The sequence below is a fragment of the Schistocerca gregaria genome, chromosome 10, assembly GCF_023897955.1.
Source record: "Schistocerca gregaria isolate iqSchGreg1 chromosome 10, iqSchGreg1.2, whole genome shotgun sequence".
Classification (NCBI taxonomy): domain Eukaryota; kingdom Metazoa; phylum Arthropoda; class Insecta; order Orthoptera; family Acrididae; genus Schistocerca; species Schistocerca gregaria.
Window position 1 is genome coordinate 40,247,543 of NC_064929.1, and position 15,100 is coordinate 40,262,642.

Consider the following 15,100-nt stretch of genomic DNA (forward strand, 5'->3'; position numbering starts at 1 on the left):
GCGGCTTAACCTCATTGAAGTCTAGAGGGTGGACAACACGTTGGTGTTACTCAGAGCGGTGTCCGAATTCTATTTTCGACGTTATACGTGCCACTTCCATTTTGGCCAACTACGATTCGATACAGAATGCACGAAACCTGAAAGACACCCTAAAGGATACATAGAGAGTAGTGTTTGTCTGCTGAATAATGGGAGTGCAAGGGTCTGTGTCGTCTATATGGCTGTATGTAGCACCATTAGTCTTCGGGGGGGGGGGGGGGGGCGGTTGTAGCTCAGATGGTAGAGCGCTCGCTTAGTATGCGAGAGGTACTGGGATCAATACCCAGTGCCTCCAGAATTTTTAACACACCTACATGCGCACCTTGATATGCAAGTGGAATAATTCACAACCATCAGATGTGTCTAGGAAGATACAAGCGAATGATTAGCATCCACAATTGACAAGCGTGCTGTTATTAGTGCGCAGGAAGCACCCTCCTCCCACGCCTACACTTAATTTAGAAACAGTACAAGTGTTCCCGTAAGATTCTCAAGCCTATGTCGGAAAGATCTGCCTTGCGCCGAGTTCACGTAAATCCCACTGCACATTCCTATTCTTAGCGTGCAGTCAGCTGCTACTGGTGTTGCTATATGTGACTGCTGATAACAGATGCCGTAGCAATCAATTCATGGAGTGAGTTGTATGTTTTGCGATAGTCTTTCTCTGACAAGCAAGCACAGGTGACATTGGTGCGAACACAGGAAGCTTGCAGACCCTCGCTGCCTGCAGACACCGAGCAGCCACACTAGGAGGGCGGCCTAAGCCGTAGGCGAATTGTGCTCATTCGCTTTGGCGCGACGTCGAACTATAAATAATGCTGTCACTAGCGTGAGCCTTGCGTGAGCGTCGTGGAAAGTCGGAAAAGTCGGCTGCGAGGGTGAGTGCCAAGTTTGGGGAGCGTTTCGTAGTATGCGCAGTGCAATGGAGACGCGGAAACTTGTTGTGGCCCAGTGTTTTGCAGTTGGACGACAAGATTGGTACACAGTAGTAAAGAGCGAGGCACTGAGTTGGCATAAATAATGTAGTGCACAATGGGGCTCGAGATGTGTTTGTTACCTCAGGTGCTGTATAATTGTCGACAAGGAGTGAAAACGGAGCAATTTGTGACGGCTCTTTCAATTTAAGACGTTAAAAACAGACGGAATTTGCATTTGTAATACCAGAGCATCGAAACTACTTGGAACTTTTGTGTATATGAACGGGTCCGCGCCTTTGTACTCTGCTCCCTTCACCGCTACAAACCAACCAACCATCGTGTCCGTGCGCATCTGAGTCGCAAAGAATGGGGAATAGCGCAGTTTGCTCGTGCATGGGGCGTAGCTCAGTTGGTAGAGCGTTCGCTTGGCATGTGAAAGGTCCAGGGTTCAAACTGCGGCGCCTCCATTTTTTGTGGTCAGTGCATGGTAAGTGTTGGTCGCGGCGAACCTAAAGGCACGCAAGATGTTGCAAAGCCAGCGTCACAGACTGATATGATGTATACTGACGTAAGGAGAGCAAGATGTAAGTGTGGGGACCGGCTGCTATCGAGGTGTCATCGAGTGCAGATCTGTCTTAGGTATCGCGGCTTAACCTCATTGAAGTCTAGAGGGTCGACAACACGTTGGTCTTACTCAGAGCGGTGTCCGAATTCTATTTTCGACGTTATACGTGCCACTTTCATTTTGGCCAACTACGATTCGATACAGAATGCACGAAACCTGAAAGACACCCTAACGGATACATAGAGAGTAGTGTTTGTCTGCTGAATAATGGGAGTGCAAGGGTCTGTGTCGTCTATATGGCTGTATGTAGCACCATTAGTCTTCGGGGTGGCGGGCGTAGCTCAGATGGTAGAGCGCTCGCTTAGTATGCGAGAGGTACTGGGATCAATACCCAGTGCCTCCAGAATTTTTAACACATCTACATGCGCACCTTGATATGCAAGTGGAATAATTCACAACCAGCAGATGTGTCTAGGAAGATACAAGCGAATGATTAGCATCCACAATTGACAAGCGTGCTGTTATTAGTGCGCAGGAAGCACACTCCTCCCACGCCTACACTTAATTTAGAAACAGTACAAATGTTCCCGTAAGATACTCAAGCCTATGTCGGAAAGATCTGCCTTGCGCCGAGTTCACGTAAATCATACTGCACATTCCTATTCTTTGCGTGCAGTCAGCTGCTACTGGTGTTGCTAGTTGTGACTGCTGATAACAGATGCCGTAGCAATCAATTCATGGAGTGAGTTGTATGTTTTGCGATAGTCTGTCTCTGACAAGCAAGCACAGGTGACATAGGTGCGAACACAGGAAGCTTGCAGACCCTCGCTGCCTGCAGACACCGAGCAGCCACCCTAGGAGGGCGGCCTAAGCCGTAGGCGAATTGTGCTCATTCGCTTTGGCGCGACGTCGAACTATAAATAATGCTGTCACTAGCGTGAGCGTTGCGTGAGCGTCGTGGAAAGTCGGAAAAGTCGGCTGCGAGGGTGAGTGCCAAGTTTGGGGAGCGTTTCGTAGTATGCGCAGTGCAATGGAGACGCGGAAACTTGTTGTGGCCCAGTGTTTTGCAGTTGGACGACAAGATTGGTACACAGTAGTAAAGAGCGAGGCACTGAGTTGGCATAAATAATGTAGTGCACAATGGGGCTCGAGATGTGTTTGTTACCCCAGGTGCTGTATAATTGTCGACAAGGAGTGAAAACGGAGCAATTTGTGACGGCTCTTTCAATTTAAGACGTTAAAAACAGACGGAATTTGCATTTGTAATACCAGAGCATCGAAACTACTTGGAACTTTTGTGTATATGAACGGGTCCGCGCCTTTGTACTCTGCTCCCTTCACCGCTACAAACCAACCAACCATCGTGTCCGTGCGCATCTGAGTCGCAAAGAATGGGGAATAGCGCAGTTCGCTCGTGCATGGGGCGTAGCTCAGTTGGTAGAGCGTTCGCTTGGCATGTGAAAGGTCCAGGGTTCAAACAGCGGCGCCTCAATTTTTTGTGGTCAGTGCATGGTAAGTGTTGGTCGCGGCGAACCTAAAGGCACGCAAGATGTTGCAAAGCCAGCGTCACAGACTGATATGATGTATACTGACGTAAGGAGAGCAAGATGTAAGTGTGGGGACCGGCTGTTATCGAGGTGTCATCGAGTGCAGATCTGTCTTAGGTATCGCGGCTTAACCTCATTGAAGTCTAGAGGGTGGACAACACGTTGGTCTTACTCAGAGCGGTGTCCGAATTCTATTTTCGACGTTATACGTGCCACTTTCATTGTGGCCAACCACGATTCGATACAGAATGCACGAAACCTGAAAGCACCCTAACGGATACATAGAGAGTAGTGTTTGTCTGCTGAATAATGGGAGTGCAAGGGTCTGTGTCGTCTATATGGCTGTATGTAGCACCATCAGTCTTCGGGAGGGCGGGCGTAGCTCAGATGGTAGAGCGCTCGCTTAGTATGCGAGAGGTACTGGGAACAATACCCAGTGCCTCCAGAATTTTTAACACACCTACATGCGCACCTTGATATGCAAGTGGAATAATTCACAACCAGCAGATGTGTCTAGGAAGATACAAGCGAATGATTAGCATCCACAATTGACAAGCGTGTTGTTATTAGTGCGCAGGAAGCACCCTCCTCCCACGCCTACACTTAATTTAGAAACAGTACAAGTGTTCCCGTCAGATTCTCAAGCCTATGTCGGAAAGATCTGCCTTGCGCCGAGTTCACGTAAATCCCACTGCACATTCCTATTCTTTGCGTGCAGTCAGCTGCTACTGGTGTTGCTAGTTGTGACTGCTGATAACAGATGCCGTAGCAATCAATTCATGGAGTGAGTTGTATGTTTTGCGATAGTCTGTCTCTGACAAGCAAGCACAGGTGACATAGGTGCGAACACAGGAAGCTTGCAGACCCTCGCTGCCTGCAGACACCGAGCAGCCACACTAGGAGGGCGGCCTAAGCCGTAGGCGAATTGTGCTCATTCGCTTTGGCGCGACGTCGAACTATAAATAATGCTGTCACTAGCGTGAGCCTTGCGTGAGCGTCGTGGAAAGTCGGAAAAGTCGGCTGCGAGGGTGAGTGCCAAGTTTGGGGAGCGTTTCGTAGTATGCGCAGTGCAATGGAGACGCGGAAACTTGTTGTGGCCCAGTGTTTTGCAGTTGGACGACAAGATTGGTACACAGTAGTGAAGAGCGAGGCACTGAGTTGGCATGAATAATGGAGTGCACAAAGGGGCTGGAGATGTGTTTGTTACCTCAGGTGCTGTATGATTGTCGACAAGGAGTGAAAACGGAGCAATTTGTGACGGCTCTTTCAATTTAAGACGTTAAAAACAGACGGAATTTGCATTTGTAATACCAGAGCATCGAAACTACTTGGAACTTTTGTGTATATGAACGGGTCCGCGCCTTTGTACTCTGCTCCCTTCACCGCTACAAACCAACCAACCATCGTGTCCGTGCGCATCTGAGTCGCAAAGAATGGGGAATAGCACAGTTTGCTCGTGCTTGGGGCGTAGCTCAGTTGGTAGAGCGTTCGCTTGGCATGTGAAAGGTCCAGGGTTCAAACTGCGGCGCCTCCATTTTTTGTGGTCAGTGCATGGTAAGTGTTGGTCGCGGCGAACCTAAAGGCACGCAAGATGTTGCAAAGCCAGCGTCACAGACTGATATGATGTATACTGACGTAAGGAGAGCAAGATGTTAGTGTGGGGACCGGCTGTTATCGAGGTGTCATCGAGTGCAGATCTGTCTTAGGTATCGCGGCTTAACCTCATTGAAGTCTAGAGGGTGGACAACACGTTGGTGTTACTCAGAGCGGTGTCCGAATTCTATTTTCGACGTTATACGTGCCACTTCCATTTTGGCCAACTACGATTCGATACAGAATGCACGAAACCTGAAAGACACCCTAAAGGATACATAGAGAGTAGTGTTTGTCTGCTGAATAATGGGAGTGCAAGGGTCTGTGTCGTCTATATGGCTGTATGTAGCACCATTAGTCTTCGGGGGGGGGGGGGGGGGCGGTTGTAGCTCAGATGGTAGAGCGCTCGCTTAGTATGCGAGAGGTACTGGGATCAATACCCAGTGCCTCCAGAATTTTTAACACACCTACATGCGCACCTTGATATGCAAGTGGAATAATTCACAACCATCAGATGTGTCTAGGAAGATACAAGCGAATGATTAGCATCCACAATTGACAAGCGTGCTGTTATTAGTGCGCAGGAAGCACCCTCCTCCCACGCCTACACTTAATTTAGAAACAGTACAAGTGTTCCCGTAAGATTCTCAAGCCTATGTCGGAAAGATCTGCCTTGCGCCGAGTTCACGTAAATCCCACTGCACATTCCTATTCTTAGCGTGCAGTCAGCTGCTACTGGTGTTGCTATATGTGACTGCTGATAACAGATGCCGTAGCAATCAATTCATGGAGTGAGTTGTATGTTTTGCGATAGTCTTTCTCTGACAAGCAAGCACAGGTGACATTGGTGCGAACACAGGAAGCTTGCAGACCCTCGCTGCCTGCAGACACCGAGCAGCCACACTAGGAGGGCGGCCTAAGCCGTAGGCGAATTGTGCTCATTCGCTTTGGCGCGACGTCGAACTATAAATAATGCTGTCACTAGCGTGAGCCTTGCGTGAGCGTCGTGGAAAGTCGGAAAAGTCGGCTGCGAGGGTGAGTGCCAAGTTTGGGGAGCGTTTCGTAGTATGCGCAGTGCAATGGAGACGCGGAAACTTGTTGTGGCCCAGTGTTTTGCAGTTGGACGACAAGATTGGTACACAGTAGTAAAGAGCGAGGCACTGAGTTGGCATAAATAATGTAGTGCACAATGGGGCTCGAGATGTGTTTGTTACCTCAGGTGCTGTATAATTGTCGACAAGGAGTGAAAACGGAGCAATTTGTGACGGCTCTTTCAATTTAAGACGTTAAAAACAGACGGAATTTGCATTTGTAATACCAGAGCATCGAAACTACTTGGAACTTTTGTGTATATGAACGGGTCCGCGCCTTTGTACTCTGCTCCCTTCACCGCTACAAACCAACCAACCATCGTGTCCGTGCGCATCTGAGTCGCAAAGAATGGGGAATAGCGCAGTTTGCTCGTGCATGGGGCGTAGCTCAGTTGGTAGAGCGTTCGCTTGGCATGTGAAAGGTCCAGGGTTCAAACTGCGGCGCCTCCATTTTTTGTGGTCAGTGCATGGTAAGTGTTGGTCGCGGCGAACCTAAAGGCACGCAAGATGTTGCAAAGCCAGCGTCACAGACTGATATGATGTATACTGACGTAAGGAGAGCAAGATGTAAGTGTGGGGACCGGCTGCTATCGAGGTGTCATCGAGTGCAGATCTGTCTTAGGTATCGCGGCTTAACCTCATTGAAGTCTAGAGGGTCGACAACACGTTGGTCTTACTCAGAGCGGTGTCCGAATTCTATTTTCGACGTTATACGTGCCACTTTCATTTTGGCCAACTACGATTCGATACAGAATGCACGAAACCTGAAAGACACCCTAACGGATACATAGAGAGTAGTGTTTGTCTGCTGAATAATGGGAGTGCAAGGGTCTGTGTCGTCTATATGGCTGTATGTAGCACCATTAGTCTTCGGGGTGGCGGGCGTAGCTCAGATGGTAGAGCGCTCGCTTAGTATGCGAGAGGTACTGGGATCAATACCCAGTGCCTCCAGAATTTTTAACACATCTACATGCGCACCTTGATATGCAAGTGGAATAATTCACAACCAGCAGATGTGTCTAGGAAGATACAAGCGAATGATTAGCATCCACAATTGACAAGCGTGCTGTTATTAGTGCGCAGGAAGCACACTCCTCCCACGCCTACACTTAATTTAGAAACAGTACAAATGTTCCCGTAAGATACTCAAGCCTATGTCGGAAAGATCTGCCTTGCGCCGAGTTCACGTAAATCATACTGCACATTCCTATTCTTTGCGTGCAGTCAGCTGCTACTGGTGTTGCTAGTTGTGACTGCTGATAACAGATGCCGTAGCAATCAATTCATGGAGTGAGTTGTATGTTTTGCGATAGTCTGTCTCTGACAAGCAAGCACAGGTGACATAGGTGCGAACACAGGAAGCTTGCAGACCCTCGCTGCCTGCAGACACCGAGCAGCCACCCTAGGAGGGCGGCCTAAGCCGTAGGCGAATTGTGCTCATTCGCTTTGGCGCGACGTCGAACTATAAATAATGCTGTCACTAGCGTGAGCGTTGCGTGAGCGTCGTGGAAAGTCGGAAAAGTCGGCTGCGAGGGTGAGTGCCAAGTTTGGGGAGCGTTTCGTAGTATGCGCAGTGCAATGGAGACGCGGAAACTTGTTGTGGCCCAGTGTTTTGCAGTTGGACGACAAGATTGGTACACAGTAGTAAAGAGCGAGGCACTGAGTTGGCATAAATAATGTAGTGCACAATGGGGCTCGAGATGTGTTTGTTACCCCAGGTGCTGTATAATTGTCGACAAGGAGTGAAAACGGAGCAATTTGTGACGGCTCTTTCAATTTAAGACGTTAAAAACAGACGGAATTTGCATTTGTAATACCAGAGCATCGAAACTACTTGGAACTTTTGTGTATATGAACGGGTCCGCGCCTTTGAACTCTGCTCCCTTCACCGCTACAAACCAACCAACCATCGTGTCCGTGCGCATCTGAGTCGCAAAGAATGGGGAATAGCGCAGTTTGCTCGTGCATGGGGCGTAGCTCAGTTGGTAGAGCGTTCGCTTGGCATGTGAAAGGTCCAGGGTTCAAACTGCGGCGCCTCCATTTTTTGTGGTCAGTGCATGGTAAGTGTTGGTCGCGGCGAACCTAAAGGCACGCAAGATGTTGCAAAGCCAGCGTCACAGACTGATATGATGTATACTGACGTAAGGAGAGCAAGATGTAAGTGTGGGGACCGGCTATTATCGAGGTGTCATCGAGTGCAGATCTGTCTTAGGTATCGCGGCTTAACCTCATTGAAGTCAACACGTTGGTCTTACTCAGAGCGGTGTCCGAATTCTATTTTCGACGTTATACGTGCCACTTTCATTTTGGCCAACTACGATTCGATACAGAATGCACGAAACCTGAAAGACACCCTAACGGATACATAGAGAGTAGTGTTTGTCTGCTGAATAATGGGAGTGCAAGGGTCTGTGTCGTCTATATGGCTGTATGTAGCACCATTAGTCTTCAGGGCGGCGGGCGTAGCTCAGATGGTAGAGCGCTCGCTTAGTATGTCAGAGGTACTGGGATCAATACCCAGTGCCTCCAGAATTTTTAACACACCTACATGCGCACCTTGATATGCAAGCGGAATAATTCACAACCAGCAGATGTGTCTAGGAAGATACAAGCCAATGATTAGCATCCACAATTGACAAGCGTGCTGTTATTAGTGCGCAGGAAGCACCCTCCTCCCACGCCTACACTTAATTTAGAAACAGTACAAATGTTCCCGTAAGATTCTCAAGCCTATGTCGGAAAGATCTGCCTTGCGCCGACTTCACGTAAATCCCACTGCACATTCCTATTCTTTGCGTGCAGTCAGCTGCTACTGGTGTTGCTAGTTGTGACTGCTGATAACAGATGCCGTAGCAATCAATTCATGGAGTGAGTTGTATGTTTTGCGATAGTCTGTCTCTGACAAGCAAGCACAGGTGACATAGGTGCGAACACAGGAAGCTTGCAGACCCTCGCTGCCTGCAGACACCGAGCAGCCACACTAGGAGGGCGGCCTAAGCCGTAGGCGAATTGTGCTCATTCGCTTTGGCGCGACGTCGAACTATAAATAATGCTGTCACTAGCGTGAGCGTCGTGGAAAGTCGGAAAAGTCGGCTGCGAGGGTGAGTGCCAAGTTTGGGGAGCGTTTCGTAGTATGCGCAGTGCAATTTAGACGCGGAAACTTGTTGTGGCCCAGTGTTTTGCAGTTGGACGACAAGATTGGTACACAGTAGTAAAGAGCGAGGCACTGAATTGACATAAATAATGTAGTGCACAATGGGGCTCGAGATGTGTTTGTTACCTCAGGTGCTGTATAATTGTCGACAAGGAGTGAAAACGGAGCAATTTGTGACGGCTCTTTCAATTTAAGACGTTAAAAACAGACGGAATTTGCATTTGTAATACCAGAGCATCGAAACTACTTGGAACTTTTGTGTATATGAACGGGTCCGCGCCTTTGTACTCTGCTCCCTTCACCGCTACAAACCAACCAACCATCGTGTCGGTGCGCATCTGAGTCGCAAAGAATGGGGAATAGCGCAGTTTGCTCGTGCATGGGGCGTAGCTCAGTTGGTAGAGCGTTCGCTTGGCATGTGAAAGGTCCAGGGTTCAAACTGCGGCGCCTCCATTTTTTGTGGTCAGTGCATGGTAAGTGTTGGTCGCGGCGAACCTAAAGGCACGCAAGATGTTGCAAAGCCAGCGTCACAGACTGATATGATGTATACTGACGTAAGGAGAGCAAGATGTAAGTGTGGGGACCGGCTGTTATCGAGGTGTCATCGAGTGCAGATCTGTCTTAGGTATCGCGGCTTAACCTCATTGAAGTCAACACGTTGGTCTTACTCAGAGCGGTGTCCGAATTCTATTTTCGACGTTATACGTGCCACTTTCATTTTGGCCAACTACGATTCGATACAGAATGCACGAAACCTGAAAGACACCCTAACGGATACATAGAGAGTAGTGTTTGTCTGCTGAATAATGGGAGTGCAAGGGTCTGTGTCGTCTATATGGCTGTATGTAGCACCATTAGTCTTCGGGGCGGCGGGCGTAGCTCAGATGGTAGAGCGCTCGCTTAGTATGTCAGAGGTACTGGGATCAATACCCAGTGCCTCCAGAATTTTTAACACACCTACATGCGCACCTTGATATGCAAGCGGAATAATTCACAACCAGCAGATGTGTCTAGGAAGATACAAGCCAATGATTAGCATCCACAATTGACAAGCGTGCTGTTATTAGTGCGCAGGAAGCACCCTCCTCCCACGCCTACACTTAATTTAGAAACAGTACAAATGTTCCCGTAAGATTCTCAAGCCTATGTCGGAAAGATCTGCCTTGCGCCGACTTCACGTAAATCCCACTGCACATTCCTATTCTTTGCGTGCAGTCAGCTGCTACTGGTGTTGCTAGTTGTGACTGCTGATAACAGATGCCGTAGCAATCAATTCATGGAGTGAGTTGTATGTTTTGCGATAGTCTGTCTCTGACAAGCAAGCACAGGTGACATAGGTGCGAACACAGGAAGCTTGCAGACCCTCGCTGCCTGCAGACACCGAGCAGCCACACTAGGAGGGCGGCCTAAGCCGTAGGCGAATTGTGCTCATTCGCTTTGGCGCGACGTCGAACTATAAATAATGCTGTCACTAGCGTGAGCGTCGTGGAAAGTCGGAAAAGTCGGCTGCGAGGGTGAGTGCCAAGTTTGGGGAGCGTTTCGTAGTATGCGCAGTGCAATTTAGACGCGGAAACTTGTTGTGGCCCAGTGTTTTGCAGTTGGACGACAAGATTGGTACACAGTAGTAAAGAGCGAGGCACTGAATTGACATAAATAATGTAGTGCACAATGGGGCTCGAGATGTGTTTGTTACCTCAGGTGCTGTATAATTGTCGACAAGGAGTGAAAACGGAGCAATTTGTGACGGCTCTTTCAATTTAAGACGTTAAAAACAGACGGAATTTGCATTTGTAATACCAGAGCATCGAAACTACTTGGAACTTTTGTGTATATGAACGGGTCCGCGCCTTTGTACTCTGCTCCCTTCACCGCTACAAACCAACCAACCATCGTGTCGGTGCGCATCTGAGTCGCAAAGAATGGGGAATAGCGCAGTTTGCTCGTGCATGGGGCGTAGCTCAGTTGGTAGAGCGTTCGCTTGGCGTGTGAAAGGTCCAGGGTTCAAACTGCGGCGCCTCCATTTTTTGTGGTCAGTGCATGGTAAGTGTTGGTCGCGGCGAACCTAAAGGCACGCAAGATGTTGCAAAGCCAGCGTCACAGACTGATATGATGTATACTGACGTAAGGAGAGCAAGATGTAAGTGTGGGGACCGGCTGTTATCGAGGTGTCATCGAGTGCAGATCTGTCTTAGGTATCGCGGCTTAACCTCATTGAAGTCTAGAGGGTGGACAACACGTTGGTCTTACTCAGAGCGGTGTCCGAATTCTATTTTCGACGTTATACGTGCCACTTTCATTGTGGCCAACTACGATTCGATACAGAATGCACGAAACCTGAAAGACACCCTAACGGATACATAGAGAGTAGTGTTTGTCTGCTGAATAATGGGAGTGCAAGGGTCTGTGTCGTCTATATGGCTGTATGTAGCACCATCAGTCTTCGGGGGGGGGCGGGCGTAGCTCAGATGGTAGAGCGCTCGCTTAGTATGCGAGAGGTACTGGGATCAATACCCAGTGCCTCCAGAATTTTTAACACACCTACATGCGCACCTTGATATGCAAGTGGAATAATTCACAACCAGCAGATGTGTCTAGGAAGATACAAGCGAATGATTAGCATCCACAATTGACAAGCGTGCTGTTATTAGTGCGCAGGAAGCACCCTCCCCCCACGCCTACACTTAATTTAGAAACAGTACAAGTGTTCCCGTAAGATTCTCAAGCCTATGTCGGAAAGATCTGCCTTGCGCCGAGTTCACGTAAATCCCACTGCACATTCCTATTCTTTGCGTGCAGTCAGCTGCTACTGGTGTTGCTAGTTGTGACTGCTGATAACAGATGCCGTAGCAATCAATTCATGGAGTGAGTTGTATGTTTTGCGATAGTCTGTCTCTGACAAGCAAGCACAGGTGACATAGGTGCGAACACAGGAAGCTTGCAGACCCTCGCTGCCTGCAGACACCGAGCAGCCACACTAGGAGGGCGGCCTAAGCCGTAGGCGAATTGTGCTCATTCGCTTTGGCGCGACGTCGAACTATAAATAATGCTGTCACTAGCGTGAGCGTTGCGTGAGCGTCGTGGAAAGTCGGAAAAGTCGGCTGCGAGGGTGAGTGCCAAGTTTGGGGAGCGTTTCGTAGTATGCGCAGTGCAATGGAGACGCGGAAACTTGTTGTGGCCCAGTGTTTTGCAGTTGGACGACAAGATTGGTACACAGTAGTAAAGAGCGAGGCACTGAGTTGGCATAAATAATGTAGTGCACAATGGGGCTCGAGATGTGTTTGTTACCTCAGGTGCTGTATAATTGTCGACAAGGAGTGAAAACGGAGCAATTTGTGACGGCTCTTTCAATTTAAGACGTTAAAAACAGACGGAATTTGCATTTGTAATACCAGAGCATCGAAACTACTTGGAACTTTTGTGTATATGAACGGGTCCGCGCCTTTGTACTCTGCTCCCTTCACCGCTACAAACCAACCAACCATCGTGTCGGTGCGCATCTGAGTCGCAAAGAATGGGGAATAGCGCAGTTTGCTCGTGCATGGGGCGTAGCTCAGTTGGTAGAGCGTTCGCTTGGCATGTGAAAGGTCCAGGGTTCAAACTGCGGCGCCTCCATTTTTTGTGGTCAGTGCATGGTAAGTGTTGGTCGCGGCGAACCTAAAGGCACGCAAGATGTTGCAAAGCCAGCGTCACAGACTGATATGATGTATACTGACGTAAGGAGAGCAAGATGTAAGTGTGGGGACCGGCTGTTATCGAGGTGTCATCGAGTGCAGATCTGTCTTAGGTATCGCGGCTTAACCTCATTGAAGTCTAGAGGGTGGACAACACGTTGGTCTTACTCAGAGCGGTGTCCGAATTCTATTTTCGACGTTATACGTGCCACTTTCATTGTGGCCAACTACGATTCGATACAGAATGCACGAAACCTGAAAGACACCCTAACGGATACATAGAGAGTAGTGTTTGTCTGCTGAATAATGGGAGTGCAAGGGTCTGTGTCGTCTATATGGCTGTATGTAGCACCACTAGTCTTCGGGGGGGCGGGCGTAGCTCAGATGGTAGAGCGCTCGCTTAGTATGCGAGAGGTACTGGGATCAATACCCAGTGCCTCCAGAATTTTTAACACACCTACATGCGCACCTTGATATGCAAGTGGAATAATTCACAACCAGCAGATGTGTCTAGGAAGATACAAGCCAATGATTAGCATCCACAATTGACAAGCGTGCTGTTATTAGTGCGCAGGAAGCACCCTCCTCCCACGCCTACACTTAATTTAGAAACAGTACAAATGTTCCCGTAAGATTCTCAAGCCTATGTCGGAAAGATCTGCCTTGCGCCGAGTTCACGTAAATCCCACTGCACATTCCTATTCTTTGCGTGCAGTCAGCTGCTACTGGTGTTGCTAGTTGTGACTGCTGATAACAGATGCCGTAGCAATCAATTCATGGAGTGAGTTGTATGTTTTGCGATAGTCTGTCTCTGACAAGCAAGCACAGGTGACATAGGTGCGAACACAGGAAGCTTGCAGACCCTCGCTGCCTGCAGACACCGAGCAGCCACACTAGGAGGGTGGCCTAAGCCGTAGGCGAATTGTGCTCATTCGCTTTGGCGTGACGTCGAACTATAAATAATGCTGTCACTAGCGTGAGCGTCGTGGAAAGTCGGAAAAGTCGGCTGCGAGGGTGAGTGCCAAGTTTGGGGAGCGTTTCGTAGTATGCGCAGTGCAATGGAGACGCGGAAACTTGTTGTGGCCCAGTGTTTTGCAGTTGGACGACAAGATTGGTACACAGTAGTAAAGAGCGAGGCACTGAGTTGGCATAAATAATGTAGTGCACAATGGGGCTCGAGATGTGTTTGTTACCTCAGGTGCTGTATAATTGTCGACAAGGAGTGAAAACGGAGCAATTTGTGACGGCTCTTTCAATTTAAGACGTTAAAAACAGACGGAATTTGCATTTGTAATACCAGAGCATCGAAACTACTTGGAACTTTTGTGTATATGAACGGGTCCGCGCCTTTGAACTCTGCTCCCTTCACCGCTACAAACCAACCAACCATCGTGTCCGTGCGCATCTGAGTCGCAAAGAATGGGGAATAGCGCAGTTTGCTCGTGCATGGGGCGTAGCTCAGTTGGTAGAGCGTTCGCTTGGCATGTGAAAGGTCCAGGGTTCAAACCGCGGCGCCTCCATTTTTTGTGGTCAGTGCATGGTAAGTGTTGGTCGCGGCGAACCTAAAGGCACGCAAGATGTTGCAAAGCCAGCGTCACAGACTGATATGATGTATACTGACGTAAGGAGAGCAAGATGTAAGTGTGGGGACCGGCTGTTATCGAGGTGTCATCGAGTGCAGATCTGTCTTAGGTATCGCGGCTTAACCTCATTGAAGTCAACACGTTGGTCTTACTCAGAGCGGTGTCCGAATTCTATTTTCGACGTTATACGTGCCACTTTCATTTTGGCCAACTACGATTCGATACAGAATGCACGAAACCTGAAAGACACCCTAACGGATACATAGAGAGTAGTGTTTGTCTGCTGAATAATGGGAGTGCAAGGGTCTGTGTCGTCTATATGGCTGTATGTAGCACCATTAGTCTTCGGGGCGGCGGGCGTAGCTCAGATGGTAGAGCGCTCGCTTAGTATGCGAGAGGTACTGGGATCAATACCCAGTGCCTCCAGAATTTTTAACACACCTACATGCGCACCTTGATATGCAAGTGGAATAATTCACAACCAGCAGATGTGTCTAGGAAGATACAAGCCAATGATTAGCATCCACAATTGACAAGCGTGCTGTTATTAGTGCGCAGGAAGCACCCTCCTCGCACGCCTACACTTAATTTAGAAACAGTACAAATGTTCCCGTAAGATTCTCAAGCCTATGTCGGAAAGATCTGCCTTGCGCCGAGTTCACGTAAATCCCACTGCACATTCCTATTCTTTGCGTGCAGTCAGCTGCTACTGGTGTTGCTAGTTGTGACTGCTGATAACAGATGCCGTAGCAATCAATTCATGGAGTGAGTTGTATGTTTTGCGATAGTCTGTCTCTGACAAGCAAGCACAGGTGACATAGGTGCGAACACAGGAAGCTTGCAGACCCTCGCTGCCTGCAGACACCGAGCAGCCACACTAGGAGGGCGGCCTAAGCCGTAGGCGAATTGTGCTCATTCGCTTTGGCGCGACGTCGAACTA